The sequence below is a fragment of the Tympanuchus pallidicinctus genome, unplaced genomic scaffold (genome assembly GCF_026119805.1).
Source record: "Tympanuchus pallidicinctus isolate F22 unplaced genomic scaffold, pur_lepc_1.0 scaffold7, whole genome shotgun sequence".
NCBI lineage: Eukaryota > Metazoa > Chordata > Aves > Galliformes > Phasianidae > Tympanuchus > Tympanuchus pallidicinctus.
In genome coordinates, this window is record NW_026294791.1 from 962,868 (window position 1) to 976,953 (window position 14,086).

Below are 14,086 nucleotides of genomic sequence, written 5' to 3' on the forward strand. Positions count from 1 at the left end.
GCATTAAAAATACTGAAAAGATCCAGCCATCATCTATTTAAAAGTACTGGCAGAGCTTCAAGGGTTTCCTACAACTGTTAGGTTTCTCGTGGCTCAAAGCGCTTTCCTGCTGCTGAAGGTAGGGAGAATAAGTCAGGCGAATGGACACAGAGGCGCAGGCGAGGAGACAACCAAGCCACCACAGCTCCATGCCGTGAGAGCTGACAGCTCAGGCCAGCTCCTCGTTGCTCTTTTCTGCACTCCCTGCTCATCAGAGATGCTGCCAGCCCCATCCCCAGCACCAAGCAGCCTCCAAGGGTCATCTCACAGCACCCTTCACACCCACGTAAGGGAGCTCACGGCTCCTGCTTTTCCAACCTGAATGGGGCTATGATTCCATAAGCTACCCATCAGCTCTGCAGTAAGCTCCCAAGGCCCTGGGAGCCAGGCTCGGGTTGGGCCAAGCGCTGTCCCAGTGCAAAGAGGCTGCAAATAGGAGCAGCGTGAAACTGGGCTGCCTGCGAGCTGTCACTGTGCCTGGAGGGGCCTGGCACAAGCAGCCAGCGAACAATCTGGTTCATAATTGGTGTTAAAAGGGAAACCAGGAGGAAAGAGGTCACCTTATGCAGAAAGGCTTACAGCCACCAGGCCAGAAGTGCTGTCTCATGCCGAGGACCTGCGCTCATCACCCAAAGGGATGAGCAGCATTCATCTGCGTTAAGCTGTGCTGTGGAGCAGAGCCTTGTTTTCCAGGCAGATTTCCTCACCTCTTCAGACAATGTGCTCTTTTCTCCCCTTTACTCTCATTTTTGCTGAAGATCAACATAATCCAGCTGAACTTGATTTAAGGAGACACCATTTCCTTCTCCATACACCAGTGCCAAGCAACACTGGGTTTTACAGGCACTGAGTCCTAACTGATGCTTCCAAACAAAACTGTGGGGCAAAACCTGGAATATTATCAGGAGAAAGCAGGCATGACTATGTGCAGAATAGTTATTTGGAACTGTCAAATGCATCTCTGAATGGTTTCTTGTTTTATGTTTCCATCACGCTGTAACACAACCTCACGTACAAACACAGGTTTTGTTAAAAAGCTGCATTTGGCTCTGTCCAGAATACAGCTTCTGATAGAGCTGTGCTAAATAAGCAGGCGCTGGCAGCCTGATTCAAACCCCATGCAAGTCAGTGCAGGTGCCAGTGACCTCGCTGAACTTTTGGGTCGGGTTCCAGTTTGTTGGTGATTCAGAAAGCATGAAGGGACTCATAACTCTCTGTCTTCACCTCAGAGGTTTTAGGAGAATGAAGGTATTTGGGACTTCCCTTACAAGTGCCACGATTTGAGACATCACACACACTTGCACAAACAAGCCATCCCCCAGACAAACGGCGGTAATGAAACGAAAGGCCTTATTTCTCTCTCATTAACATACTGCACAGGGCGAGCAAAAACACAGCGGAGGAATCAGCCATGGAAAGCCACCTGGGCATTCTGTACACGTATCTCAGTGGCATCAATGCCTGTTGGGGCTCTGCATGCACCGTGCCAGCTGCACCAGCCCAGGTAGGTCGTGCCCTGGGTGCTGGGTCACTGCTGTGCCCAAAAGCAGCCCCAAGGGTCTGTGCAGCGCTCCTGGGCTGCCTGCGGGCTGCTGTGATTCCATGCACCCCTGTGTGCCACGAGGGAGGCAGCAACTCCCAAGAAATAACTGGATTTACGCTGCTGAAAAGGAAAAGTAAATGAGTGAGACAGCAGGCCCTAGATGCAATGAATCCAGCAACACTCAGCATGATAAAAATAAGATATATCCAGCAGTATGCCCACACAGAGGCTGCAGAAGCAATTCCAGCAACTTCACTGAGCCTCCTATGCAACACCATCGACGCTGTGCTGCATGGACCACAGCAGAAGCAGGCTTTCTATCTGCAGCATTCTGCAATCTGCACTGAGTCCTGCAATCCTTGCTGTGGCAGACTCTTAAAATGATTACAAATAAATATGGCTTTCGCTCTTCTTGGTGACAAACACAACGTCACAAGTATGAAGGATGCTAAAATATCACAAAGCCATAAAACTGCTCCAGGACATCAATTACAAACCACTGCTGATACTGTAAAGTCATCACAGCTGTAAAATAAAAATTAAATGGGCAGGGATGGCACATCCACAGGAATCTGCAAGAAGAAAAGACGCAAAATAAAGCCAGGTTTGCCACGGGGCAGCAGCAGCAGAAGGACAGCATGGCTCCCATGCAGAGCAATGCAGGCCCTCGTGTGCGTGCCGACCCAATGCTGGGTTGCCATGGAAATCTGTCATTTGTCCTAGCACAGCGTGGAAAAATAAGCAAGAAGAGCAAAAACCAGAGAGACAAAATGTGGGGGAATTATCTCAAATTGTGTTTAGCTGCAGACTACTTTTGCTTTCAAAGTAGCCTCAATAATGAACCACGCTCATCTCCAGAACAGCATCATGATGAAGCCTGCTAACAAGCTTTTTTCACTCGCTAAATAATAATAAGCATTCCTGTTATATCTCCAGTTAAACAGTGTCAGTAGGCACCACTCCGTATTTTAATTCCATTTCAATTCAAAATTCCTGTTTCAGCCACTTCCATCAGCTCATGAGCAGCTGTTCCAGCAGAGACATTGGAAGCGTTGGTAAGAGGAGCTGTTGGGGCTGTGCCCCTCACTGCCAGCAAGGCACTGAGCGCCAAGTAAGGCAGCGACTCTGAGGGCTCTGAAGCACAGCGCTGTGGGGCTGCAGTTCATCTGGGGCAGAGGAGGGAACCTCATCACTGCCTACAGCTCCTGATAGGAGGTGGGGGTGGGTCGGTCTCTGCTGCCCAGGGGTGGGGGGTCAGCATCCCTGGGGACGCTCAGAGCTGTGGGGATGTGGCACTGAGGGACATGGGCAGGGGGCACAGGGTGGGCTGGAGGATCTTGGAGGGCTTTTCCAGCCTCAGTGACTCTGTGACTGACACACACGGGCAGATGGCCTTCTCAGGCAGGTTCACTCATGTGCGCCCACCTTCACTCCCGTATGGCTCTGATACCGCGTGAGTTTACTTTCATTCATATCTCTGCAGCTCTGCTGACTTCAGCAAAATGATGAACCACAGAGAATTGCAGGGGTTGGAAGGAACCTCAAGAGATCATCGAGTCCGACCCCCCCAGGGGGACTGAGGATAAGAAACAAGCAGGATTTGACCTTCTCGGTAAATGCAGAGGGCAAAACAAGCTCCATGATATCTCGGAGCCACATCTCGTGCATCTGGTCATGAACTCCTTCTTAAAATGAATTAAATTAGCCTGTGTAATGGACATCAGAGCAAAAAGCTTAATGTGTTTTGATGCTGAGATGAGCTCTGCACAATTTATTAGGAAACAAGTAATCATACTAAATCACAGTTCACGTCTGAAAACAAGGGAAATTGCCCCAACATCCACAGCTTTTCCCAGCACACGGCTTCCAAGCACCTCAGGGGCAGCACTGTGGGCTCCCACAGCCCCAAAGGCCCCTCTGTGCCCAGCACCAGGATGCAGCACCTGCGTGAGCACTGCTGGCTCTCAGCTACGAACACACAGCAGGGGGAGGCATGGGAGCCAGAGCAAAGGGAAAGCACAGAGCTCTCAGCTTCCTCGTCCTTGTTCAAGGGACGTGTTAATGTTCATATTCTGAGCCAGCCAGACCCCTGTAGGGCTCTCTGTGCTCCTCTAGAACCCTCATGCTGTAACCATACTGTCCCAAGCCTGTCCCTCACCCACCCCTATCCGTGTCCATGGGGTTCCCCCTGGCTGCACCCTTTCACACATCTCAGTCAAATGCATCTGGATTTTCAGGAGGGTGGGAGAAAGCTCGAGCCTGATGGGATGGCCACACCATGACGGTTTCAAAATGGGAGAGCAGCAGACACGAGTGCCTCAGGCAGAGAACTGCTCCTTCCCACCTTGTCCTAACAGTCTCCAGAAGAGAATAGTTATCAAGGAGTAATTGCTATCCAGAAAAAATCTGCTGAAGACCCGACGTTTGGCGGATGTGCCGCCTTCTCCATGAGACCAGAGAAGCAAAGAGCAGGAAAAGACCCGAGAAGGTCTGCTTTTGTGCATTTGTGCTAGCTGGTCTGAGAAAAAACGTCCTCCCTGCCTCCAGCACCGTACTCCTTCTAAAAAAATGATGCAGATAATGCAGAAATTGTGACTAAACCGGTTAGAAAGCGAGCAACTCATCACCACCGCGCAGCCTTCCAAAGAGCCACACGCGCTGCTTCAAGTCTCCTTTGAAGCGACGAGGAGCTCCGACGCCCCGCCGCCCCGCCGCGCTCCGCTCCCTTTGCTGCGCCGTTCGCCCACACCGCCCCGCGGCGGCACGGACTCGGCGCACCGCCTGCAGCCCGAGGTGGTTGAGCGCACAGAACCGCGAGCTGCGAGCTGCCCGCCCCTCCCGGCTCCGTCCGTTCCAGCGCGCTGCCGTCAGAGGGAACCGACACCCAGAGGAGGGGCAAACGGAGCCCCGGCGCTGCCACGTGCTGCAAGGCAGCGGCGAGAACGACAGCTCCTCGCTGCTCCGCTTCTGCTCGCTGCTTAAAGGAGCGCAGGTGCTACTGTGGGAGCGGAAGATAATCGCGGAGCGACCTCTACAACCGAGGTGAATTCAAACGTTTCTGGATATACTCTATATTTACATACGTGTGTGCATTTATACGCGGGCTGTGTGCTGGAGACAAGGGCCGAGCACAGCTTTTGTGCTCGGTGCTGAGGCGTTTTTCCTGCACCCCAACAAAAGGCGGCAGCAAGTTCCCTGCTGGAAGGCAGAGGGAGAAAAGCTGGGGCGGCTCCTTGAGATGATTTAACATTCAGACTTATCAGCTCATTAGAAAGACAATGATTCCTCTTTTTACTTTCTTGTCAGCTACCAACTTCCCTCTCAAAGGGCACCACACCTCAGGTGTGCCTTTCTTACCAAGAACAAACTCAACATATTCCCTTAATCTGATATTTCTATTAATACCAGCTATGTTTTTTTCATGCCGCTCGCCCCATGCTGACAAAGTCGGAACATTCAGACTAATGGACCAGAAATTTGCAGAATATTTCAGCAAGGGCACACTTTATTTCTCTTTCAGGCTTCCCAGAGCTATTCTAAAGTTATAAAAATGATCCCCTCATTGAAGTAAAAGGAAAGGACACACTAGATAAGGAAAATGCTCAAAATAGGGCTAAAAGGCGAGAGCCTCACTTCCAAGCAAGGAGCAGCTAAATGGGTCACAGCAGAGGAAGGGAACGCGGCACAGAGCTACCAAAGCCGCAGGGCAGGGGTGAGGCTCACAGCTCACACAGAAGGTGCAAGGCCTGCACGGCTCCTGCCCCTGCTCACACCATTCCCCAGGTAAAGCAGCTCTGGGCAGCGCCAGGCTGGCAGTGGTGGGGAGAAGGACGGCCACAGAGGAGCCCTCCTGCTAACAGACAGTCTGCAGTACCAAAAGCGGTCAAAACACAACAGCACCACAACAGAACCTACCCAAACATCACCACATAAGGCAACAAAGAAACCCCAGGAGCACGCTAACTCGCCATACTCTGAGCGAGGCATCGGCGTTCCTAAAGACAGCGGTGGAGCAGAGCCAAGCCTGGCTCCAAGCAGTGCAATCCCATTTGGCTCCATGTGCTGCAGATGGGCCGTAAATTCAGCAGCGCCTTGAGTTACCGCATGGCGCAGGCTGCACAGGCAGGGCAGGCTCTCACCTGTGCTGGAAGCCCTTTCTTTGCTGTTTGCAGTTAAACTGGGGGACCGGGGAGGGAGCAGAGTGGAAGCAAAGGAGGAATCCAAGCATTTTTCCATTCTTCCATGGATAATTAATCAAGAAATACAAAGAGAGACTCTCCACAACTAAGATGTCTCACATGAAGGCTAAGTGGGACGCGACACTTTGCACTGCACCTCTTTGTGCTAACTCTGCCCACTGAAAAATAGCAGCAGTGACCGAGGAATGCCAGCAGCCCTTTGCTGCAATGGCACTTCCACTGCCTCAATCCTTGTCAAAGTTACATATCTTTGCTATTATAAATGGAAATGATCACTCAGCAGCAGAGTGTTAATGACATGCCATTACAAAGAGTGCCTTTCCCAGGCAGGATGAAGGCTCTCACACCAGTCAGCCCTGCGGAGTGCACAGAAATACCCACTGTGAATGGGTTTCTGTGCATGGACTTGTGAGCTGACGTGCAGGTAGGCATCTCAGTGCTCATTTCTTAGCATGCCTTTCACACCCACTTCTACAGGAATCCTGAAATGTGCCTTTCCTAGACAAAAAAATTCTCCAGCACTTTGAAAAATACTGCAGCAGCTTCTGCAGCCCTGGAATAATGAATAAAGGAAACCACGTTTCAAGGCACTAAGGGAACTTCTTGCAAATACGTGCATGTTTGGAGAGCAGCAGGGATGGGAAAGCGGACAGGAGCTGCACGTTGGAGCTCACTGCTCTCAGCTCCACGGCTCCCAGCAGGGCACTGCACCCAGTGAGCCCTGCCCCGGCTCAGCCCACGGCCCGCTGTGGCTGTCGCTTCATCCTCCAAGGAGAATACGAGCAGACGTTGTGCACTGGGTTCACAGAGCACAGCCCCAGCCCTTAGCTCACCCCATCACTGTGCGGCTGCAAATACAACGTATCTATTTGCTTGCACCTCTCCTACAAATTGTTACTCTGTTAAGTATCACAGAATCGCTCGGGTTGGAAAAGACCTTAAAGATCGTGGACATCAGCCACAACCCAACCCTTCTACCCTCACAGCCCTCCACTACATCAGGCCCTGAGCACCACATCCAAACGGTTTTTGAATGCACCCAGGCATGGTGACTCAAGCACCCCCTGGGCAGCCCGCAGCAGCACAAGTGGGAGAAACAGTTGTGTGAAAACATCAGCATTAAGTTCCACCTCAAAATTCCCAGCTCCTTCCCATCTGAAGGCAGGAGGAGGACCTGCAGCTGTCACACCAACGAGGTACCAGGAATTGCAGACTGATGGCATCCCCAACCCACTCGTTTTGATACACAAAGCCCATCCCCAACGCAAAGCATCTGCCTGTGTTGCTGAGCCATTTGCTCTGGTGAAGCTCTGTCAAGAAACCGCTAAACCTTGGAACGTTGTTAATATTGACCCTGACTACCTCTGCTGCAACGAGTGTGCACAGCACCACAACTCTGATCTATGAGACAACAAATGCATCCATCCATCCATCCATCCATCCATCCATCCATCCATCACCCATGGCACGTCTGTGGCACCCAGACCCACAGAACCGACCTTTGGGGCTGGCCCCACGCACTGTCTGTAGGGCACTGTGAGGACGCGGAGCTGCAGACCCCCATGTGGGCCATGCCCTTCCTTCTCACCCAGCCCCAGCTCCCCCTGCAGCCAGCAGGGCAGAAGCCAACTCCTCCCTGTAGCCACAGCCACAGCCACAGCCACACCATTACTTCGAAAAACGTTTTGGGGGATGTTTCACCACCGGGTAGGAATGCAGAAAGCAAAAATATGTTTTTCCCCCCAAAATCCCTTTGAAGATAACTCTGTTCTTCCACCTTCCTGAAGAACTCATCATCCCTTCTTTTTTTGCTTGAGTTTGTCATCATTCTGCCTGCAGCATCCATGCAGAACATCCCATGGCACTCAGATAGCCGCTGATATTACAGACACAAGGCCACAGACCCCCTGGCACACCCTAGATGTGCATCACTGTGCTGCCACACCGACATCCCAGCACCAGGAAGGGCACGGTGGGGCACACAGTGCCAGGTGAACACGTGCTGCACCCTTCCGCCCTTCTCTGTTGGCCAGGAAGCACCAACCATCCCCAACAACACTTTCTGTGTGGGCTGTAAGACCACAGAGCAGGTTACACCATGGGAACAATGGACCGCCCCATCCCTGGAGGTGTCCAAAACCAGGCTGGATGGGGCTCTGGGCAGCCCAATGCCCGAGGCAGCTTGTTGGAACTGAACAACCTTTGAGGCCTCATCAGACCCAGGCCATTGGTGGTTCTGTGAAGAAGGACGGGGCACTCGGTATCTTGAATTCACCAGCAGCACCCAGCCTGCACAGCACTGAGGACAGAACTGCGTTGCTGTTGCAGAAGGCATTGATGGGCTTAGAAAAAAATCCCTCGCCATATAAGGGCTGTGAACATTTTCCCACTTAAGACAACGTGTGGGATCATATTCACAGACACAGAAATATGTTCTGTTCCCTCACACCCACAAGTCCTAGAACACCAGGTTGAAGTGCTGGCAAGAATAAGAACCATTTGTTAAGCATGAAAAATGTCTCACATAATTAGAGAACTGCTGAAAGCTACCAATTTAGTACTCAGGCTTTGAAATTTCGGAATTTTTATTGTAACAACAGCTAAGGCTTTCGTGTGCCAGGAGGTGGGGATGCCTGACACACGCACCATGGATCAGCAGAGCTCACAGCCAAGGCAAAGCTAAGCTGAGGGCACAAGAGCTGGTCACCACACAGAGAGGAGGAGGAGGCACCAAGGGGAAGGTGCTGGGCTGCACCTGTGTGCCTGGCCAAAAGCCCGTGGGGATGGAGGGCAGCCCCTGGAGGTACCACACAGAGATCAGCAATGGGAAGATGGCAGCTTGGTGCTGGGAACAAAACAGATGGCGTCAGAATGGGGTTTTTATATTTGAGGACAAAGTGACATGGGAGGAGCAAGAAGGAGGGACTGAGATCTGAGGGATCCTGCAGCCTGTGTGAAAAGGGGGGGAAGGAAAAGGGGAGGAAGGGAGGAAGGAAAAGGGGAGGAAGGGAGGAAGGAAAAGGGGAGGAAGAACCTGCAACCTATTGCCACTGACTGCTCTATTTATAGAGCATTCTGCATCTCACCAGCATCCAACTTCAGCAATAAGTATGAAAGGTTTCAGGAGCACATCTTTGCATCCCAAGCACATCACTGAAGGAGCAGCCAGACAGTGCACCTGAATAACCTGCACCTCATCCAGCTAACAGTGCGGTTCTTCCTGCCCATCACCCCATCTCCTGTGCTGTTCAAGCAACAAATTCACATTCTTGGATTTCTTTGCACCAGTTCTCATTTCCATTTCTTCTCCCCCAGCAAAACATTGGAAGAAAACAGCATTTCATTCCATTCAGCCAGAGCTCCCATAGCTGAATATTGCTTTCGATCTGCTCCAAGGCAGGTATCATGAAGATGCACAGCAGAACATGCAGGATTTATCTGCTATCAACAAATTGCTGCATTCCCAGGGAAAAAGAAAAAAATAAAATAAATAAAAGCCAGCTCTGACAAGAAGCTCACAGTTCTGAAGGACTTGTGCTAGGATTTGATGCAATCTGCCGTGCCGGCAAATTAAAGCCTACGGAAACCATGCTAAAATTAGAGAGAGCTGAGATGAAAACCAAAGACACACGGTGGCTCTTGCAAATCCTTAAATAGGGCTTGGTACAGCAGTTGGGTGCTCGGCTCACATCTCCCATGGCCACCGATGATGCTGCACATGGGACAGTCCCCACTGCGCTGCTGTTGCTGTGGATGCCCGGATGGGGCTGATGCAGCCCTGCGCCTCATTGCTGGGTGCTTTGCCACCCCCTGCTGCCCCACAGCTCTGGGGCTGCCCCACACAGCAATGCCCTCACCCTCCATTCTCTGGGTTTGTGAGGAAGTCACCTCCTGTGCTGCATGGTGCATCGCTGGTACGTCTGAGAGCAGTGCAGCTCTGCACAGATGCAAATACTTCGGGGCACTCATTGCTCATTAATCTGAAGCTTTGTGACTTTAACAGCATGAAATTTCCCAGGGACGACCTAATCATGGAATCATTGAGGTTGGAAAAGCCCACAAAGATCCCCAAGCCCCTTCCAGCCCACCCCTACATCCCTCTGTGCCACAGCTCTGAACACCCCCGGGGATGTGACCCCCATCCTTGGGAGCTGTGCGGTGCCGAGCGCTCTTTGGAGAAGAGATTTCTCATATATCCAAGCTGACCCACACCTGGCACAGCATGAGGCAGCCAACCTTCCATTCAAACCCTGCTATAAGCAACTACCACCACTAACCATTTCTGAATTCAGAGGTTGAGGAACATGTCTAAGATCCCACAGGACCGAGGGTCCAGGCCTTTGCCCAGGAGCTCCCACAGTCCCTCCCTGGGGCATCCACCTGCAATGCCACACAAGCACCCACAGCCAGCACAGCAGCCACACAGCAGCCCTAGCTGTGACCGTTTGGACACCTCTGCCCCAAGGAGCTGCAGGAGCTGGCTTCACACACAGCCACTGTTCTTTGTAGTGTTCATTAAGACAAGAAAAAGAAAAAAAAAAAAGAAAGAAAAAAAAAAAAGAAGAAGTCAGGAAAGCATCTCTAAAAAGAAACAATACTGAAAACCAGAAGGACGCATCAATCACCTGCACAGGTTCAGGTTCATGGAGACATCAAGCCAGCATTAACGCAGTTTTTAAAGTACAAACTGCTGGAAAATGAGGAAAGCTTTGGTCACTGGGACTGCGTGAATAGATAAATGCCAGCACGGAGCGCACAGCTCAGAACCGAAGCAGCAGCAGCGCTCCTTGCAGCAGGCCGTGCCTAACAGCCCCGCTCCGGAGCGATGCGCGGGTTGCCATGGCGAGCATCCCTGCACGCCCCGAGCGCGGCGAAGGCGCCGGGGAGGGAAACGCTTCGTTTCTCACCCAGTCCTAACCGTGGTCTTTACTCACAGCAGCTGGGGTTAAACGAAGGGCGCACGTGGCTGGGGTTTAGCCGAAATTCGCAGGTGCATGGAAGCAAAACGAAGGGGTTTGGACGGAGCCAGAGCGTTCTGAAACGCCCGGACACCCATCATCTTGATTTCCCCGCAATCGAGAACTTCCAGCAGCGCTTCCACCACCGCCATCACCTTTTCCCAGTCCGGCGCTGCCCGGAGCACGCCGTGCCCGCAGCCGTGCGCCCGCAGGGTCCCCGAAACCCGCGGGAGCGGCTCCGAGCTCGTTCCCGTTGTCCCGAGGTCCCCGCTGGAACTTCCAGCACCGCCGTCCTCCCACCAACAGCGGGATCGCGCAGGGGAACAGACGGTCGCGTCGGAGCCACGCGGGAATAGGAAACGCTTTCTGGAACGGTACCGAAAGGTGCCTCGGAGGCACCGCTGCGCCTCGCCACGTCCCCCCGACGCTTCGGGAGCGAGGTGCGGCAACTGCCAAGGGCACGGAATTTTCCAGGAGCCGTGCCAAGCTCGCTGCCGGCAGCTCTGGGGGACGGCTACGAAACCCGCACCGCAAAGCAATGGGGTCCGAGAGGCGGCGGGGCCGTGCCCACCGCCCACCGCCCACCGCCCCCCGCGGGACTCCGCCGCGCGCTCCCGTTCCCGCCCGCATCCCCTCCGCTCCTCGCCCCGATACTCACAGCCGCAGCCGGGAGCGCGCGTTCCACGCCGCGGTCCGGGGGCGCGGAGCCTGCGGGGGCGCCGCCGAGGGCTGCCCGCGCCCGGGGCTCGCCGCCCGCCGGCCCCGCCGCGCAGGATCCGCCTCCTCCGTGGGGCGGCGCCGGGCACAAAGGCGGCGGCGCTGGGGCGGGTCCCGGTGCGCGACCGCGCTGCGCTCCGCGGTGGCGGCGCAAGGGGCGGAGCGGCTTCTGGCGGCGGGGGCGTGCGCGGCCGCGCCCACCCCGCGGAGCGGTGCGGAGATGCGGAGCGGCGCGGCGACGTAGCTCGGCATCGCCCCGCCGGACTGCGCCGTGACGGGCTAAAATAGCGGGGGTGATGTAAAGACCGTGCGTGTGCGCCCTGCCGCAGGTCGGGGCCGTCCGCCGCCCCCGGGAGCAGCCAAGTCCCCGCGGGAGCGCAGCACGACGCGCGCGTGTCGGAGCCGCGCGTCGCTGCCGGCCCGCTGGGGTGGGTCGGAACGCTGCTCCATCAGACATGAGCTGCCTGCAGATCCTCAGGTGTTCCAACAAGCAGTCCTTCAAACGCGCTGAATTCTCCCAAGCAGAGGCGGCACCCGGTGCATCGCGCTCCAGCCGCCTCTCCCCATCCCCTAAGAACCACAGAATCATCATGGTTGGAAAAGAGCTCGATTCCAACCCATCCCACCGTGCTCGCTAACCACATCCTACAGTGCCGCACCCCCACGGCTCTGAACACCCCAGGGACGGTGACCCCAACCCCCTCGGGCAGCTGCTCAGTGCTGGCTGCTCTTTGGAAGAGATTTCCTCTGATATCCAACTTGAACCTCCGCTGGTTCTGTGCTGGGCCAGGCGGGTGCTGCAGGACTCCCTCCTGGGCAGCAAAGGGTCTCCTCACTCTGTGCCCCCCAGCACTGCCGCATCCCCTTGCAGAGTTCAGCAGGAGCAGTTTGAGGACCACAGGGGTCATCCCAGCACCGAGTGCCCCACGTCCTTCAGAGGGGACGACCTGACACCCATGCTGCTCCGTAACCACCACGGTGGGATCTGATCTGGGAAAGCTCTGCCTGCCTGCACCTCTTCCTTTTAGCAGTAGGTGTGGAATGGTTTGACTTCAGCAGGGATCTGGGAGGAGCCTCCACTGTTAGCATCTCCCCATCCAGCACTGCTGGCCAGAAGGCACCAGCCAGAGCCCTGCCTGCAGCACCCTGGGGCTGAGCAGGAAGGTGGGATAAAACATTCCTTCCATGGAAGTATATCAAAGAAGAGAAGCAGCCTTTGATGTTTCTTTTCATTCATATTCTGGCAAATACAAGTGTTAAAATTGCATTCCTTCAGCAAATTTAACAAGAAATGGGTATGTGCTCCTTGTGCAGATCCTGCAGACCTGGGTTTACCAGTGTCACTACTGTGGGCTTAAGGCTGATAACGCTGAAATAAGATTATTTCTTCTCGTTTCTAAAGAGCCTGAAATATATAGAGAAGCAGCAGTTACTCAGGACACAATTGCTTACATTTAATAAATGACAGCACTGCATAGCTTTGCAAACCTTCCCTACAGAATTCCCAATCTACTTTTCCCTCTGGCTGTGCCAAGTTCCCTTGAGCATCCTTTTCCACGCTCCCTGAATCATCTCCTTTTCTAGAGGCTTTAATTTTAAGACTGAGAAGAGCAGGTGAGTTGTATGCCACGGTGGTGTGGATTGAGGCTGAATTTTAGGTAACCCTAGAAGCAAAGCAAGGCTGGCAGAGGCCAGCGGGCTACGGGAGGAGATTGTGGTGCTGCCAAGGTGGCAGAGACCTGGCAGAGGGTGGTTTCTGGCACCAACAGCTGCTGCCACAGGAGTTGTCCTCAGCAGAGATCCTGGGGAGTCTTGGGGAAACAGCAGAGCTGGGAGTGTGGCAAGGCAGCAGTGGCCCTGCCTGGGCCAGAGATCAACGTGTCACCGCCACCATCACCGCCACTGCCATCAACACCACTGATCCCACCACTGCCATCATCACCATTATCACCATCGCCAACATTACCATCATGCCCCCATCCCCACGTCCCTCATCACGTCAGTGCAGGAGTGCACCCAGCAGGCAGACGGGGCTTATCTGCTTTTGGACAGTTTGAAGGAAAAGTCTGAGACGTCTGAGGTCTCTTAGTCCTTGGAAAATGACACTGGGCAAAGCGACAGAGGGGTGAGGGGTGCCGAGGGACCAAGCCCTGGTTGGCTGTTGGGCTGGGGTGATGTTGGGTGTCTGCACCCCTGTGCCACGCTGCAGGGCTGATTTGCAACAAAATAGGTCAAATTGCAGCAAAATAGGTCAATAAGAGAGTTGGACTAGCTGGACTTTTTAAAGTCCTTTCCAAATCAAACAACTGTATGATAAATAAATAAAAACTACAAATTACATTGTAACAGGTAAGGTAGAAAGCAAACTTGTGCTGCATGTCGAATGAATGGGGCTGGGTCACAGACAAGCAGATGTGAGCCGTCCCCTCCCCACGCTTCCCGTGCCTGTGCTGGTATCCTGGCCGTGCCCATCTGCCCTGCTTTAATCCCACCTGGAGAGAGCTGAGCTCTACAGGTAGATCCAGTACAAAATCTTCAAACATTTCCCTCAAACCTCGTTCCAGCTGACTTTTCGATCCACCCTTTCATCCAATTTGACCACAATTCAGGCATGACCTTCCCTGCCAGAT

The 14,086-nt window shown here is 53.7% G+C and overlaps 1 protein-coding gene across 9 annotated transcripts in view; it reads right to left on the minus strand.

Moving 5' to 3' along the window:
* The window catches only part of LRRC7 (leucine rich repeat containing 7), a 185,278-nt gene that overhangs the window by 112,752 nt on the left and 58,440 nt on the right, over positions 1-14,086 (minus strand). For 7 of the 9 annotated variants that reach the window (XM_052666837.1, XM_052666835.1, XM_052666834.1 and 4 more), the window contains exon 1: positions 11,398-11,495. The exons of the other annotated variants lie outside the window; for them this stretch is intronic. The gene's annotated coding sequence lies outside the window, so the exon portion shown is untranslated. Of the gene's footprint in view, positions 1-11,397; positions 11,496-14,086 lie in introns of those variants that run through there. 9 annotated transcript variants of the gene reach the window in all.